This window comes from Rattus norvegicus, chromosome 6 (assembly GCF_021556685.1).
Source record: "Rattus norvegicus strain SHRSP/BbbUtx chromosome 6, alternate assembly SHRSP_T2T, whole genome shotgun sequence".
Classification (NCBI taxonomy): domain Eukaryota; kingdom Metazoa; phylum Chordata; class Mammalia; order Rodentia; family Muridae; genus Rattus; species Rattus norvegicus.
This window is the reverse complement of record NC_141539.1, coordinates 21,453,569-21,471,306: the sequence shown is the minus strand read 5'-3', so window position 1 is coordinate 21,471,306 and position 17,738 is coordinate 21,453,569.

Genomic DNA, 17,738 nt, shown 5'->3' with positions numbered 1-17,738 from the left:
TTAACAACCTATTCATAAGAATCAAATTCCAGATACACTGCATATCAGATTTTTACATTACGATTCATAACCGTAGCAAAAACACTTATGAAATAGCAATGAAAATAATTTTATAGTGGGAGTCATCACCACGAGAGAAACTATATTGAAGAATCGCAGCATTAAGAAGGTTGAGAGCTTCAGACTTAGACAACGGCCCTTAATTCCAGCCAACGGCCCAGAAAAAGCATGAGCCGCTCTCGTACACACAGGCAAGAGCTAAGTAAAACCTAAACTCGCAACTTTGCCAAGCCTGGGTCAAAGACTCCTTGGCGAATGAGGCCACACCTAGAATAGAGCACACAAGCCCTAGGAATCCACCTGTCTACCTCCGCAACCCCTGGATTTCTCAGCTACCATTCGTGACTTTTTAGGTGAGTTCTAGGGATAGACCTCTAGCAGAGCCACTTGAAGAGCCAGCATATTACCGCAAGGGCCAACTCCATGACCCTCCTGTATCACTTTGCAGTGATTCTATTTTGTGAAAGAAACATTTCAGTGCCTCTCCTCTGTCAGAACTTCGTTGGAGCATCAGGAGGAGGGAGTCATACTGGCGACCAGACAGAAAACACTGCTTGTAGACTTGGGCTGATGTACAGAGGGGTCCTCAATCCCCAGCAGGCTCAGGACGATTGGTTAGCCATCACCAAGTAAAGCCGTGCGAGCGTGGAGCTGTGCATGGAGCCTGGATGGTCGTCACTGAAGACCCCCCGCAGATGAATCCAAAGCTGTTTTTCTAACCCTAACAAGATCTGTCATTAAACGTGACTGGAGTTAGACCCCACTTCATTTCCTCCCAGCCTCACTAATGGGGATCAAAGGTCGTGTCAGCCTTCAATGCGGGCCCTCAGGGCTCAGGCTTTTGTTCTCTGGGCCTCATAGTGAGGATGAACAAACAGCTTCCTGGCCCTCGGAAAACACAGACAAAACCAGCAAAGCCTGGCATTTAACAAACAGCCCCTCTAAGAGCAGTCAGCTACGACCACTGGGAGACATTCCCAGCTTTTTGTGTCCAACCAGACAAACACGGAGAGTGAGAAAGTGAGAAAGAGAGTCTTTTTAACTTCCTGCATGGCACAGGCTACGGTCTTTGCTGAGACAGCATGCAAACAAAGATAGGTTTCATTGAGAAACGGCTTTCCATCCCCAGACAGGTTTGGATGTGCGGAAGGGGCATTTCTGAGGACCAGAGCATCTGTTTTCTTTTTAAAGATTCATTCATTTATTTTATGTGTATGAGTACACCATAGCCATCTTCAGACACACCAGAAGAGAGCATCGGATCCCATTACAGATGGTTGTGAGCCACCATGTTGTTGCTGGGAATTGAACTCAGGACCTCTGGAAAAGCAGCCAGTGCTCTTAACCGCTGAGCCATCTCTCCAACTCCAGACCAAAGCGTCTTTTATAATACCTACTTTGAGTGGCATTGGTCCTTGATCTTTTCATAAATACATCTGTGTTGCTTTCTGGCAACAGGATCTATTTGGACAGGCAGCAATATTTCTCACTTCAGCTTGGCCGTTACTGCTGTAAACAGATATGTACAGATGCAGCCCATAGCTAAATATCAATGCCAAAGCAGCAAGACCAAGTTAGCACCTTTTTTTGTTTGAGATGTGCACTTTAAAAAAAAATTTTTTTTCAGTTAGGTCAGGCAAAATGTCATGGTGCTGCCCTTACAACCAGGAAATCGTGTGTCTGCAGATAGTGAATTGGGGCAGGGGACCCCTCCTTTCAAACAAAATGCATGCCTGACTCACAGTGTTGATTTAAACCTTGAAGCCCTTTGACTTCAACCAAACAGGAAGTCAGAACTTGGCTCGATCAGAAACTCCACTTGCCCATATCCATGCCAGTGTTGCTGCCTCCACCCAGGGTACACCCTGGAGGGGCTCTGTCCAGCACAGTGCAGGGACCACAGACCTATCGGGTGTGTCCACAATTGGTTGCCCAAAGACCAGGGTGTCCAATGGACCACTGCAGAAAACCTACATTGGCCTCACCATCTAGCCAATATGACTCCCTTACTCTACCTACCACAGAAGCTGCAGTGAGACTGTAACAGAGCGGAAACGTGCTGAGAGTGCATTAGAACCCACCACCGCTGTGTGGGGGCTGCTGGTCGAAACGGTTGTCTTTTACAAACTAACTTCATTAATCCAAATCGCACACTATGCAATTCACTCTTCGGGGCTCACACCCAATGTGTGAGAATTTTCACACAACTGTACAACCACTGTCAGGATGATGAGTAAAGTGCCCTGCCGTTAAAGCACAGGCCACACTCCTTAGCAGTCGCCATTCCTCCCCACATCACACCCAGATGCTCACTTTATCATTGCACAGATTTGCATGTTATATGCAGTTTTGCTCCACCCCACTTTAGCTCTGGGAAGTGGCTGCTCTACCAGCCCCCTCCCAGCTTCCCTTGAATCCATGGATAAAAGACACATACACAGTAGGTCATTTTTCAGCTTGCCTTCTTGGCACAATTGCTGGGCGATACGATCTCCCGCCTAGAAATGTGCCCTTACCATTACTCTTAGTTTCACTCCTTCCTCCTGCCCTAACCTTAGTCGGTCAGTTAAATCTAGTCCCCGCCGAACATCTCTGACCACCTGCCTGCAGGGACAGCTACAGCCTGCCGGCCCTCCAGAGACCTCACATGGTTGCCTGCTCTCTCCAAAGCATAGCAAACTCCCTCCTCTCCTTCCTTGCATCTTCCAAGGACTTTCCTTTTCCTCCGGGGACCCAGAAGTCCCTCCTGTACCTTTTACCCAACAATTGTTCCATGACTTTCTTGACTGACAGATCAAGAATCAACTGGGGAACAGGACCTTACAATCAGAACCTCCTGCATATCCTACGCAACTTAAACTAACAGAAACACATAGTACATGGGTCTCCCTGGCTCCCGTCTTTTCATAAGTGTAGCATTTTAAAGGCTCATTCCTATTTCCATTTCTTCTTGTTGCAGCTTAACAACCTGTCTAACAACTACACCTCTACTATATTTTGTAGCCATTTATCAGTTAGTGGGGATTCGAGCTGTTTCTGTCCTGGAGTTATGATGCTGCAATAAGTATTCATATACAAAGTTTGAGGGTTTCTTAATGGACTGAGAAAGTCCTTTTTTTTTTTCAGATATTTTCCTGTAATATTCTGGGTACGGGTTAAAACCTGCTGGCTTCTGTTCCTGCTACTAAGGAACTATCATTTCTTCTATTGCTGTGGTTCTTAACCTTCCTAATGTTGTGACTCTTTAATACAGGTCCCCATGCTATAGGGACCCCAACTATAAAATTATTTTGCTGCACTTTGTAACCGCTATGAGTCATAAGGTAAATAAATATCTGATGTGTAAGATACCTGGTATGTGACCTCAAAGGTCGAGAGCCACTGTTAAGGAACAACAATGCTACACAGACCCTCAAAACACAGCAGACGGGAAACATGAGTCTATATTTGAAATAGAAATACTCAGATCGATCATGATAGTCACATGCTACAGAAATCTAACTTTCTTTCAGACAGAAATCCTTGCTGGGTGTGCTGTATTTCCTCAAAGAATCTATTTAAATCTGGGGCTGTTTGAAATCCTCAAAGCTTCATTCTCCCAATGCAAGGAAATTGAAAGTAAACATTTCTGAGTTTATCCTATTTCTCAGATTCGTTTCTACCTCCACCCCAGCTATCAACATTCATGCCATTGTGCAAATAGCCAGACACAGTTCTAAGAGCTTTCTTGGGACACATGGGGAATATGGATTCTGTAACTCCAGAGGGATCTGGGCCATTCTAGGTTTGTGTTTTTGCGTTGTTATGTTTAAAGCCGAGGTCAGTAGACACTCGTGCTATGTTGGTTCTCTAACTATTCTGCCTTTGCCGAGGGCACAGAGGTCCTGATGTGGACCACATCAGGAGAATGTGCAGTAGAGCTTTTTCCAAGCCTAAATTCTAATATGTGGGGGAGAAAATGCAGCTGTGTAGGCCAGAGCAACCTCTCCAGATGTTAATCTTGCCCATGCTCTCCCCACACAGGGCATCCGTCCCTTCTTTAGGAAACCCACCCATAAGGACCCCAAACCTCCCCCAAAGCATCCTTGGACAGCAGGGCTCTCTCTTGTCCCTTTGCTTTCCTATTTTGTTTGGGGAGGCAAAGGTTAGTCTTATGCCTTTCAAAACTTCATTCAGAGCCCCCATTTTTAAAGCACTGACCCATTCCACCTGCTGCCCTCTCGCCTCATTCATTGACCGTGCAGTTGGGTCTCTTTGCAGTTACTCACCTTTGCATTACTCTTTCCCCTGTAACTGGAATGTTACAAACATCACGACCAGCGAAGATCTTCTTCAAGCAGTTTTACTCAGGAACCTTGATACAATCCTCTGACCCCAGGAAATCCCTGCACCACACTTAAATAGCTAGCACTAGCCAATCCTAGCAAGCCACGTGGGGACAGCGGATAGGTTGTACTATGTGGAAGTGACCAGCGGGAACAGCCAAATAAGGACTTGTTTTTCTCAAGGACTTGTTTTTCTTAATGAGCGGAAGGCAGAAACCGGCGCCTTCCCGGGGACCTCGCAGCTCCCTACACCCCAGGAAGCAAATGCATGGCGAGAGCTGCTCTTCCTCCCTCCCATCCTAGCTGTCCTTCTCTTCATCCTGCTTTGCTTTGTCCATCCACATTTGCTTTAACTGACCTAGTTTTACATCAGACCTTGGGTCCCTTTGGGGCCAGAGTGTCAATAAATTTTTTCTATGTAAGTTTCTAGGTTTTCTATCATGTTTGTCTCCTAGCACCTGTCCTTCATAAATATCTAAACTTTCTCTACTTTAACGTGCTCCTCACATGGGATAAAAAGATCTCCGAAGCAAGGTGTGTTACTCCATGCTAGATTCTGAAATTAGCACTTCTTATCTCTTACCTTATATCAGATGCAAACATAGAAGACCCTTCCTCTGCAATGTGTGCAATTCAAAATCATCGCTCTGGGTGACACATGAAGAACCATATAGCTAGAAAGATTAAATGGATGCTGTAAGGCCACCTGTACACTAAGGCAGAGTCAAGCCTTGGATTCAGAGCAAACCCTGAGACTGCTTAGAATATAGAGGGGCTGGGGATTTAGCTCAGTGGTAGAGCGCTTACCTAGGAAGCGCAAGGCCCGGGGTTCGGTCCCCAGCTCCGAAAAAAAGAACCAAAAAAAAAAAAAAAAGAATATAGAATGTATAGTGTAGAACACCACTGCTGTGCTACAGTTGGGTGTTAAAGTACGGCCAGAAGAGAGTGGTCCAGGACTGAATAAAATTCCAGAGGCAAAGCCATTAAAAACTGAGCTTGAAACACGGTCACAAATGGTTTTCACAAGATCCTGGAGAGATTCTAAGTGGGCCTATGGAGAAAGACCGGATAGACGTTTTAAGTAATGAAAACGCTCAGAGTCTTGGGTAAGCATATCTGTAGAAGAGTTTCCATGTGTTTATATACAAGGTTGGTTACATGGGAAAGAATGGGTGGGCACACAGTTTGGTTGTACAGGTAAGGCAGGCTGATATGGCAGCAGAAGAGCCTCATCATTCTGGCCCAACCCCTTAGGTGTCAACAAAGAGAGTCCTGTGATTATCTCCAACCCCAAGCGTTCTGGGGGAAAAAAAATGGGATAGACAGGTTGGGACTTCTGAAGTCAGCATCATAATCTGAGTTCACTGAGACCCTCCGCACATGCTCTCTCCATCTAGCACCTCTACCAAGGGTTTAGTGCAGAAAAGCATCCATCATTCGAGTAGCAGTGTAACCGCCTATGTCTGCCCCGAGACCACTCCTGCAACAAATGAATAGTTCAGAAAAAGTTCATGAGTGCCCCTTCTCTCACCACAAATGTGTACTCAATTCCAACGTAAAGCCAACCAGAATAACTGAGGAGCTTGGCCAATGATTCCCAATTTTACACAGCGAGCGAAGACTTCAAAATAAGGTATTCGTAGAAAGAAAAACGATCAGGGCACACATAAAGTTGACATAGTGGAAGTGACAGTTGTATGGGCAGAGACATAGATAAACTGAAGAACTAGAGGGACGGGGTCATGTGAGGATAGCTGTGGGCCAGTGAAAGGACCCTGCTTCCCAGTTGAGGAGTTTCAAGATGGTGATCCTGAAGGGACGGTAGGAGCTTCACCTGATTCCCAGGAAACCAGGCCAGTCGCTAGCCCACGCAGCCCTCCATAGATCTGTGGCCATCAGTCATGTAACGCTCTAAGCCCCTCCACAGGTCACATTTGCTCAAGACAGATCTTTATTATAATGAGGTACCTAAAGGCCTGGAGGCTTAGCCAATTAATTTTTCTTTCCAGACACTCCTCCCTGCAAAGGTTATTTAATCTCAGGCTCACCCTGACAAGTGGGGTGTGGTTTTACTCATCCATTTTCCTCCGTGACAATAAACGCCTTAAAAGCACTGTCTGATTTCATCAGGATCCACCATGCGGAGCCACAGAGAAGGCCTTCCCCCACACAGTCTCCACCTACTCTTCCTTCTGAAAGAAAACCTCCCTGAGCTCCCGGCCACAGCCACCACCAAGCCTGCAGCCGGCAGGACTCTCCCGACAGGACCAGCCAGAGCACCCCTGTCTTTCCCCTCAGCAATGGGCTAGATCCAGCACACAGGCTCCCACTCTGTTCTCAACTCTTCCGCAGCATCCCACCAGGGCCTGGATGGCCAAGAGCCTGAGAACCCAAAGGCCTGGCTTCCCTGCCGGCCTGGGGATCCCTGAGCCAGCTCCGGCTGTGTCCTACGCTTAGACTGCCCTTCCTCACCCCGGAGCGGTGTCCCGTGGCTGCTCCACAGTCTGACACCCACCCGGCAGCAGCGTGGGGTCAACTTCTCACATTCTACCTCCCTAAGCAGCCGGATCCCTGTGGCAGAGCAGACAAGGGACCACAATAAAGCTACAGATAGCAGAGAACCACTGCAGTGAGTTCCAAAGCAAGAACCCCCCCCCCCAAAAAATGCTGCCGGGCTGTCAGTCACCACATGGACAAAATCTGTGACAAAACTAAGTCCTGCTTCACACCGCCCAGGAAATTCAAATCCTTTCCCCTTAACACTTAGGCATGAGGCAAAATGGTAACACTACTTAAGATTATCTGGAAGAACCTCAGGACGGTAAAAGGTTCTTAAAGAGCCACAAATGCTAACCACTGGGGAGGGAGGCTATGCACAAATCAAGAATCTTGTTTGTTTTTAAGGGTTTATTTATTTTTACTTCATGTGTATGTGTTTGCCTGCATATATGAACATGCATCATTTGCATGGCTCGTGAATGCGGTGGCCAGAAGAGGGCAGCTAGCTGAGCTCCTGAAATGGGGTTACAGTTGATCATGAGTAGTCATATGGGTGCTGGGTGAGAGTAGCAAGTAGTTTAACAACTGAGATATCTCTCAACCCCTGAGAATTTCATTTAACAGTAGACTCCATGGGGGGAAGTGATCAGGAAAAACACTAGCCAGGAGAAGCTATTTATACTACATATAAAACCTATAACCTGTCTACTGAAGGTTACATCTCGAAACATCTCTTCTAAGTCCAACAAAGTAGTTAGTAAGTTAACAAACTATCCAAAAGAGAAATATGGAGGGGGAAAAAAATCACAAAGGGTTCACAGAGCAGGAACCATGAATTGTTGTGTATACACAAATAATACAGGGTCCTCAGCAATCAGATACTAATTAAGACACCAACGAACGCCATTTTCACTCACTGGGTTGGCAGAAATCAAAAAGTATGACATCATCAAGGGTTTGGCATGTTTGTGAGTCAACTGGAATTTTCAGACACTGTTAGTAGGAGTTTAAATGGATACAGCTGGAAGTGAGTTGAATATTCATATGTTTGTTGCCTGACAATCCTAGCCTGGAGACACTCTTTTGTATGTGCATGAGATTTATCTAAGTCTATCTTGCTAGGAGAAGCTCATGCCAAATTATTTTAATACCATGGACTCCCAAGAAGTAAAGCTTAGAAGGCTGCCGGCTGGGAGATGACTAGGGAGGCAGACTGAGGAGAGCCAGCAGCTGAAGTGATAGGGTTGGTGAGATGCTGTGGGGGCAGGGCTCACAAGGGCTATGGTTGCTCCTGAACTCTGTAGCTCAACTGTGTGACTCCCATTTTTGCACGTATCAAATATGACATGATAATTTAAATAAAACAGGAAACCAGGTGTCCTCTGAGAACACAGAAATATTCCAGTTACTCATCCGTACGTACTCTTCGCTAATTAAGCAGCTAAGGAAATTCAGACTGAGATATAATTCTCCTGTAATTTCCTCGCAGAGCCAGATGCCAAACCCAGATTTCCCAACATTGTTTCCTGATACCAAAACTCCAGGCTGTGCCCTTTGCCTGAATACATAACAAAGAGAAGTTTCCATTCTTTCTCATCTTCGTGTCTCCAAGACCTGGCATGGCACCTAACAGATTACTCCTCCCCTCCCCCCACTGAATTTTATGGCATTCCTGCTGGCTTGATCACAAGATCTCTTCTGGCTTACAAAAAAAAAAAACAAAAAAAAAAAACAAAAAAAAACAAAACAAAACAAAAAAACAAAACAAAACAAAAACAAAAAAACAAAACAAAAAAAAAGAACCAGTATTTCTGTTTCCTGGCTCAGTGTCCTCAAACGAAACAAAGCTTCCCGGAGGCCAAGCAGAAACCACAAGCAGCGGTGTCATTAGTGAACCCTGCCAGAAGTCGCATGTGTGGGCATCCCAGAGGAGAGATCTGTGAGAAGAAAGAGTGGAGAAACCCGAGCACTGGGCTACACTTGACAGCCGGTCCCAGCAGGCCAGCCTGGTGTGATGGCTTCCTTAGCTAATGGTGCAGATGCCAAGAAGGGAGCCTGAGGCCTGTGAAGGTGTCTTTGTTCCCTCCCAGCAGAGGAGAGCTCAGAATCTGTGGTTCAGCTGCGGAAAGAGCAGAGGATGCCGTTTCTCTTCCATTGCATCTGCACAATAGGCTCGTGTGGCTCTTGGTGTGATGCTAGTCTCTGGCGACATCACAGTTTCATCTCATTTGGCCATGTCCTGCCTGAACCTGAGGTTTCCCAAGCATCTGATTCCAATGGTCAATGGTCAATGCTCTTTCACTCTCAGTCTTTCCCCGTCACCGTGAGAATGAGCTAATGTGGGGCACAGGGGCCGTGCCACTAGGGGAACTGGCCTAGAACTGGTGAGGTGGAACGTGTTCAAACTGGAGGTCCTGTTGGATCCTGTGGGCACCAACTGTGGTATGCGTCAGCTGTTGGGCCAAACATTGGTTCCCAACTATGGTGCCAGGTTCTGCCTCTCCTCTCACGGTGGGCAGGTACCTGGTACACCGGCTTGTAGAAGACAGGGAGAAATCCGGAACAGGTGGGGTCCGCAGTCTGCCTCTCCCCTCCAAGCATCGGACACCACTGTCTACCAGACCGGGAGGGAGAGAGGTCTGGGACAAGAGGGATCCCAGGCCAGTTGGGAATGGAGTGGGGGTGGGGGCCCTGGGAGTGTGAGTGTGGGGTTGGGGTTAGGTGTGGGAGGATAGGGTGGGGGACGGAAGGTGGGGAGGGGAACCTCCTCTGAGAATTTTAGTATTATGGCTCCTTTAAGTGAAGGCCTTCTCCAATGAAGCAGTTCTCTGAGAAGATCTTAGCTGTTTTGTATTTCTTTATTGGGGATGAGTTTGAATGCATACCCTTTATTGGGGTGAACCAAGGGTTAAATGGCTTTGGGGGTGAGAGCATGAGAATATCCAGGGAAGGAAAGGTCATTGGCTGAAGGCTAAGGCACGAAGATGCCTCATTAGCATGGAGAGGCATTCCAGGTACTGGGTACTGGACCTGTGCAACCTGGTTGAGGGTCTCTGGAGTACATGCTCCAAGGCAGGCATAGAAACAAGGAGGGAGTTAACCCACTCCTTCCGGTCCCGAGTTTGAGATTTCCAGGGTTTGAGCGTGCTCCATCTCACCAGGTCTGTGCTCTCTCCAATTTCTTTATGAAGGCACTCAGAGCTATGGGATCTCCTCTTAGCACTGCTTTCATTGTGTCCCACAAGTTTCCATTAAATTATAGAAAGTCGTTAAGTTCTTTCTGTATGTCTTCCCTGACCAAGGTATCATCGAGTAAAGAGTTGTTCATCTTCCACATGTATGTGGACTCTGTGTTGTTTTTGTTGTTACTGAAGACCAGCCTTAGTCCATGGTGATCTGATAGAATGCATAGAATTAATTCAATCTTCTTGTATCTATTGAGGCTTGTTTTGTGTCTGATTATTTGGTCAGTTTTGGAGAAGGTGCCAAGATGTTCTGAGAAGAAGGTGTATCCTTTTGTTTTAGGGTGAAATGTTCTGCAGATATCTGTTAAATCCATTTGCTTCGTAACTTCTGTTAGTTTCACTGTGTCTTTGTTAGTTTTTGTTTCAATGACCTGTCCATTGGTAAGAGTGGGGTGTTGAAGCCTCCCACTATTATCGTATGAGTTTCAATGTGTGCTTTGAGCTTTAGTATCATTTCTTTTATAAATGTGGGTCCCCTTGCCTTGGGAGCATAGATATTCAGAATTGAGACTTTCTTAGTGGATTTTTCCTTTGATGAGTATGAAGTATCCTTCCCCATCTTTTTTGATAACTTTTGGTTGAAAGTCTTTTTATTGGGGAATTGAGTCCACTGATGTCGAGAGATACTAAAGACCAATGATATCGTGTCCCATATTTTTGTTGTTTGAGGTAGTATTACATTTTCGAGGTTCTCTTCTTCCGGGTTTGTTGTGAGATTAACTTCTTGGTTTTTCTTGGGCGTAGTTTTCCTCCTTGTGTTGGAACTTTCCTTCTATTATCCTCCGTAGGGCTTGTTTAGTGGAAAGATAATGTTTAAATTTGGCTTTGTCATGGAATATCTTTCTAATTAGGTGTGTAGTATTTTTTGAAAAACAAAATCTTAAAAAGTCTGTTATGCTTTTGTGGTATATAAGGAGAGCTTTCTTAAAGAACCATCAATGAAATATCAATGTGATTAAAGGAGGAGTGAGCTGATATACATGTGTGTACATATGTGTATGTATATACAATCATACACACACACACACACACACACACACACACACACACACACACACACAGTCTTGACAACTGAGCCTGGGACCTCAGGAATGCACGCTAGGCGGGCAAGGCAAGGACCCAGCACTGCGCTAGATTCCCAGCCACGTTCTATATTCTGTAGAAGCTGAATACTGAAGGAGTCACACACAGTCCTGAACAGGATGAAGCCCTGAAGGAGCTTCTTATGTTTTTATGTGTTTTGCCTGCATGTGTACCGAGTGTGTTTCTGGCACCGTGGAAGTCAGAAGAGAGCATTAAACCTCCTGGAGCTATAACAGCTACAGATGGTTGTCAGCCATCATGTGCATGCTGGGAACTGGGCCTGGTTGTCAGCCATCATGTGCATGCTGGGAACTGGGCCTGGTTGTCAGCCATCATGTGCATGCTGGGAACTGGGCCTGGGTCCTCTGCAAGAGCAACTGGTGCCCTTAATCAATGAGCTGTCTCTGCAGCCCCTAGATGAACTTCTCACTGAGCTTCTCTACGAAGTGAAGACCAGCAAAGACCACCAAAGACCAGTGAAGACCAGTGAAGTGTTCCATGACTGGAGAAGATGAGTGAAGTGTTGCAAGGCTTAACAAAGCAAGACTCTCCTTTCACTGTTTGCGGGTCCCATTTATACTCTTTCTAAACATCACATACCTTCCCATGTGTCTGCTTCAGCAAAACATCCTCTCACAAGACAGCTTCCAGAAAAACACCACGTGATACAACTGAGTTTCCAAAGAAACCAGAAATTCATTTCCACTTCATATATATATATTATATATACTATATATAGTATTTATAACATATATTGTATGTTAATTACATATGTGGTGCATTATTGTTATATGTATGTATGTTGTATATTATGTAATTACATATAATATATAATATAATATACAATGTGTAATATAGTATATGCTATATGACATATGTAATATATAACTTTTTTCAAAATGGTAATGATCGATTTTGTGCTCAGTAGCAGGCAGACTGTAAATGTATTCTTTTAATCCCTATTTTATTTACTTATTCACTTTGTATCCCAGTGGCAGTCCCCCTATCTCCTCTCCTCCCACTCACTCCATCTCCCCATACTCCCTTCTCCTCCTTCTCCTCTGAGAAGGGAATGCCTCACACAGGTACCAACCCACCCTGGCACATCAAGTCTCAGCAGGACTGGGAGCATCTTCTCCCACTGAGGCCAGACAAGGCAGCCCAGCTAGGAGAAAGAAACCCAAAGGAAGGCAACAGAGTCAGAGTCAGCCCTGCTCCACTTGTTAGGGCCCCACGTGCAGACCATGCTGCATGTTTGCTACATATGGGGGCGGGTTCAGCCCATGGATGCTCTTTGGCTGTGGCTCAGGCTCTATGAGCCCCCATGGCCCCAGGTTAGTTGACTCTGTAGATCTTCTTGTAGTGCGTTCTTGACCCCTCCAGCTCCCTCAATTCTTCCTCAAACTTTTCCGCAAGACTCCCTGAACTCCGCCTAATGTTTGGTTGTGGGTCTCTGGATCTGTTTCCATCGGTTGCTGGATGAATCCTTTCAGAGGACAGTCGTGCTAGGCTCCTGTCTACAAGTACTGGATGGTATCATTAATAGCATCCAGAAGTGGCTCTCTCCCATGGGACAGGTCACAAGTTGGGGCAGTCATTGGTTGCCTGTCCTCTTAATCTCTACTCTATCTTTATCCCTGTATATCTTAACAGGCAGGACAAATCTGGGGTTGGAGGGTTTTGTGGGATTGGTGTCCCGCTCCATCCATTCCAAGTCCTGACTGGCTACGTAAGGTGACCACATCAGCCTCTATATCACCCGCTGCCTTGGTCACCCTCAGAGACTCCTGAATGCCTCCCCCGACCCAGGTCTCTGGATCCCAGAGATGTACCACACACCAATTTCCCTTCTCTTTTCTAATCATCTCAACTGCCCCAACACCTGATCCCCACACCAGTTCCCCTCCCCACCCTCTCTCCCATCCAGCTCCTTTTCTCCATCCACCCCTGATGTCTATTTTATTTCCCCTTCTGAGTGAGATTCAAGCATCCTCCTTTCAGCCCTCTTTGTCTCTTAGTTTCTTTGGGTCTGTGGAAGGTAGTATAGTCATTCTGTGCTTCATGGCTAATACCAACTTACAAGTGAGTAGACACCACGAGTGTATTTCTGGGTCTGGGTTACCTTTCTCAGGATGATATTTTCTAGTTCCATCCATTTGCCTGCAAACTGCACTATGTCTTTGCTTTTGATAGCTAAGTAGTATTCCATGGTGTAAGTGCACCACATTCTGGATCCATTCTTTGGTTGAGGAACATCTAGGTTGTTTCCGATTTCCGACAAGTGTGAATAAAGCTGAGCAGTGTCTTTGTGCAATGGTGGATGAACTTTTGGACGAATGCTCAGGAATAGTACAGCTGGGTCCTGAGGTAGAACTATTCCCAATTTTCTGATAAACCACCAAATTGATTTTCAAAATGGTTGTACAAGTTTGCACCTCTACCAGCGACGGAGCAGTATTTCCCTCGCTCCACCTCCTCACCAGCATGTGCTGATGTTTCGATGTTGGCCATTCTGGTGGTGTAAGGTGGACCACCATCATTTTGATTTGCATTTCCCTGATGACTGAAGCTGCTGAACCTTTACTTAACTGCTTCTTGGTCATTAGAGATTCCTCGACTGAGAATTCTCCGTCTAGCTCTGGACTCCATTTCTTAATTGGGTCACTTGGTTCTTTGGTGTCTAACTTCTTGGGTTTTCTTCGTGTATTTTGGATATTAGTCCTCTACTAATGTAGAGTTAGTAAATATCTCTTCCCATTCTGTAGGTTGCTGTTTTGTCCTATTGACGGTGTCCTCTGCCTTATAGAAGCTTTTCAGTTTCTGCGTCTTCCGTTCTATTCCATTGAATGTTTTTATGCCAGTTTATGTGATTTTTATCACTATTCCTTGAACTCAGGAATGGTGATACCTCCAGAAGTTCTTTTAGTATACAGGACTATTTTAGCCATCCTGGGTTTTTTCTTTGTCCACATGAAGTTGAGAATTGCTCTTTTAATGTTTGTAAAGAACTGCATTGGAATTATGATGGGGTCAAGACCTCAACATAAAACTAGACACATTAAGGCTAATAGAAGAGAAAGCAGGGAATAGCCTTGAACACACTGGTACAGGAGACAACTTCATGAGCAGAAGACTCAAGCACTAAGATCAACAATCAATAAATGGAGCCTTATGAAACTGAAAAGATTCTGTAAGGCAAAGGGCATCATCAATAGGACAAAATGGCAGCCTACAGGATTCATTCCAGACCCTGATTTCCCTTGCTGGTCCACATCTGATTCCCAGAAGGGAAACTCAGGCCGTGGACTCCTGTTTTAGCCTTTGTTCCGGCTTCTCCAGGCCAGCGTGCCAGAGGCATCCCGACACCCTGGCAGAGAGGCAGAACGGTAGAACACAGTATCACACCCACACACCTATAGACACTTGATCTTTGACAAAGAAGCCAAAACCATACAATAAAAAAAAAAAGCATCTTCAACAAATGGTGCTGATCTAACATGATGTCAACATGTAGAAGAATGCAAATAGATTCATGTTTATGACCCTGAACTAAACTCAAGTCCAAGTGAGTATATTCTTATTAAGATCAGAAAAATGAAAACAATAACAAAACAACAACACTAATAAAAATATCTCATGCTCACTGAGGGCTTCCCATATGGCAGGCCCTGCACTAAGCCCACCACATGAGCTGTCACATTTATGCTAAGATAGGTAGTGTCATTTCCTAGCATTTTAACCAAAGAAATTTTCTAATACCAAAATGAGCACATTCTTTAACTTGGCCACATTCGTTTAACTTCCAAATGGCACAGCTAGGATTTCAAGTTCAAAATACCATAAATCTTGCCCCTTGCCCCAAGGAAATTCCAAACTATGTTAAAATGAAGCATAAACATATTCAAGATGTAGTAAAGGGGAAAGATAGGATTTGTACATTTAAAAGCTAACAACACTAATCTTCAAAGGATAATACTACAGAGTCAATATAGACAATTTGCCAATATAAAGATCCAGAAGTTGGTGGCAGATAATGAGTTTTCTTCTAGTAGAGGGGGTAAAAGTGTCACAGGTAAAGAAAAGTGGGCAAAATGGCCCAGAACTAGGAGGCAAAGTGCATGTTGGGTAATGTAGTTTGTGTGGCAGGAATGTAGAAAGGGGGAAGACTTGGGCTAAAAGTAGAGACTGCTGATTGCCCCCATTTACTCGTGTCCTCTTTTCAATAAGAATGGTTTCATTGTATCTGCTCACACAGATAAAAGTCTAGATTAAGTCTGTAGCCCCAGCCTGTCGTCTAGCCAGGTGTCTTTATGTGACCAACTCTGAGCTAGAGTGTCTTCATCAACACCAAAACAACTTATCAAAGAAAGCACTTAATTTGAGTCTTACAGTTCCAGAAGGTTACAGTCGGTGACTCTCGTGGCAGTCATGACAGGAAGCAGTAGCTCAGAGTCCACAGCTGAAATTCACAAGTACAAGGCAGAGACTGCTAATGATATGGACTTTTGAAACCTCAATCCCACCCAACCACAACACTCCTCCCCCAACAAGGCCACACGTCCTCTTAATCCTTCCCAAAAAGTTTCAATGACTGGGAACCAAGGATTCAAAGTTGTAACATTGTGTGTGTGTGTGTGTGTGTGTGTGTGTGTGTGTGTGTGTGTACATATATATATGTGTGTATGTATATATATGTATATGTATATATATATATATATATCACACATACATATCCTTATATAACCTATAGTCATTCTCATTCAACCCACCACACCACAGTACATAGCAGAACTGATATGATATTAACATGTATGCAATTCTCCAGACCAGAACTTCCCTTCGCTGCTTTTTCTGTAGGGAAAAACTCTCCTGGACTTAGAAATAGAATCTGCGTGCACAGGACAATAGAGCCACCAGGCACTCCCATGTACTCACCCCATCGCATGAGAAAGGAATGGCTCGGTACTGGGAGATAGAAGTGAGAAGTTCAGCCTAGAGAAATTGCCACAGCGCCAAGCTCCTCTATGTTTGTTTGTTAACAAATAGGCTATTGCAGACAAATTAATTTACAGATACGTGAGGACCACGTAATGCTCCATCATTTTACCTTCAGCAAAAACAGTCAGCTGAGTAGTATCATTGTCGTGATCATAAACTTGAACATGAGCACATTTTATATGCCTGTCGTCACCCAAGTGTCATGTCCTGAGTGATGAAGAGGTACTGATTTAAACTCTTTAGATTGGCGTCCTAACAGAAACAGCAAAATTAAACAATGTTTAAAAAATATGGAACCAGTCAATAGTTCTTCTGTTTGAGAAATTGAGGTGTAAGTAGCCAACATTTCAAGGTGTATCTCCGAATTAACCATTGGCCTTGCCTAATAAACATATACCAGCGGGTGGTAGCACACACCTTTAGTCCCCACACTCAGCAGGTGAATCTCTGAGTTAGAGGCCACGGTGATCTCTAGGGTGAGCTCCTGGACAGCCAGGGCTACACAGAGTCTCAGGGGTGTGTGTGTGTGTGTGTGTGTGTGTGTGTGTGTGTGTGTGTGTGTGTGTGTGTATCCAACACATGTTGCCTAATAAATATTTCTACTGTGCAAACATAATCATGATCTGTTCTAAGGGACAAAATTTTTAAGTAAAAATCAAAAAATGTATACTTTTCAACTTGCTCTAAAGTCAAATGAGATACAATGGTAGGATAGAACTGAGGAGCTGGCTCAATAGTTAAAGTATTTTCCATGCAGGCATGTGGACCTGAGTTCAACCATCAGAACCCACATTTTACAAAATGATGGGTGTGATGGGCTGCACTTGTGACACCAGCACTAGGAGGTGGGGACAGAAAATGCCAGCACTTGCTAACCAGCCAGTCTAGCTAAATTAGAAAGCTCAAGGAGTGCATGAGACTTGTTTCATAATATAAGTCAGAGAAAATGAAGGAGACACCTGATCAGTTGACTTCTGGCCTCCACATGTGCATACACACATGCACACATACAAAGGGAGTGTTATTGCATTAAAATAAAACAGTTCATTGACTTCCAAGGTACTGGTGTGTTTTATCACTTTATTAAAAAGCCACTTGTGTTTGGGAGTTCACATTTGGACTCAGACAGTCATCCTTTCTCCTCTACAGAGCTCACATGGTTCTACAGAGAGACATTAGAAAGAGCACAGGGTTTGTTGAGCAAGGGAGGGAGATAGAAGAGTGTCAAAGAGAGGAATCAGAGTGTATTAAATACATGTATGAAATACTCAACGCTCAAAAGTTATTCATTTAAAAGTTGACAGAAAGGCAGAAAAGTGTAGAGGAATGGTTCTGATGTTTTGATTTAATTAGGAATCTGTGAGTACTGATACAGAAGGTCCTTGTCCCCAAATTGGTTCTTGATCAATTAATAAATATGCCAGCAGCCAATGCTTGGACAGAAAAGAAGAGGCAGGACTTCCAGGTCCCCACAGGCTAGGAGAGAGGAGGAGGAAATAAGATTGTTGGAGGAGAGAGATGGAACAGA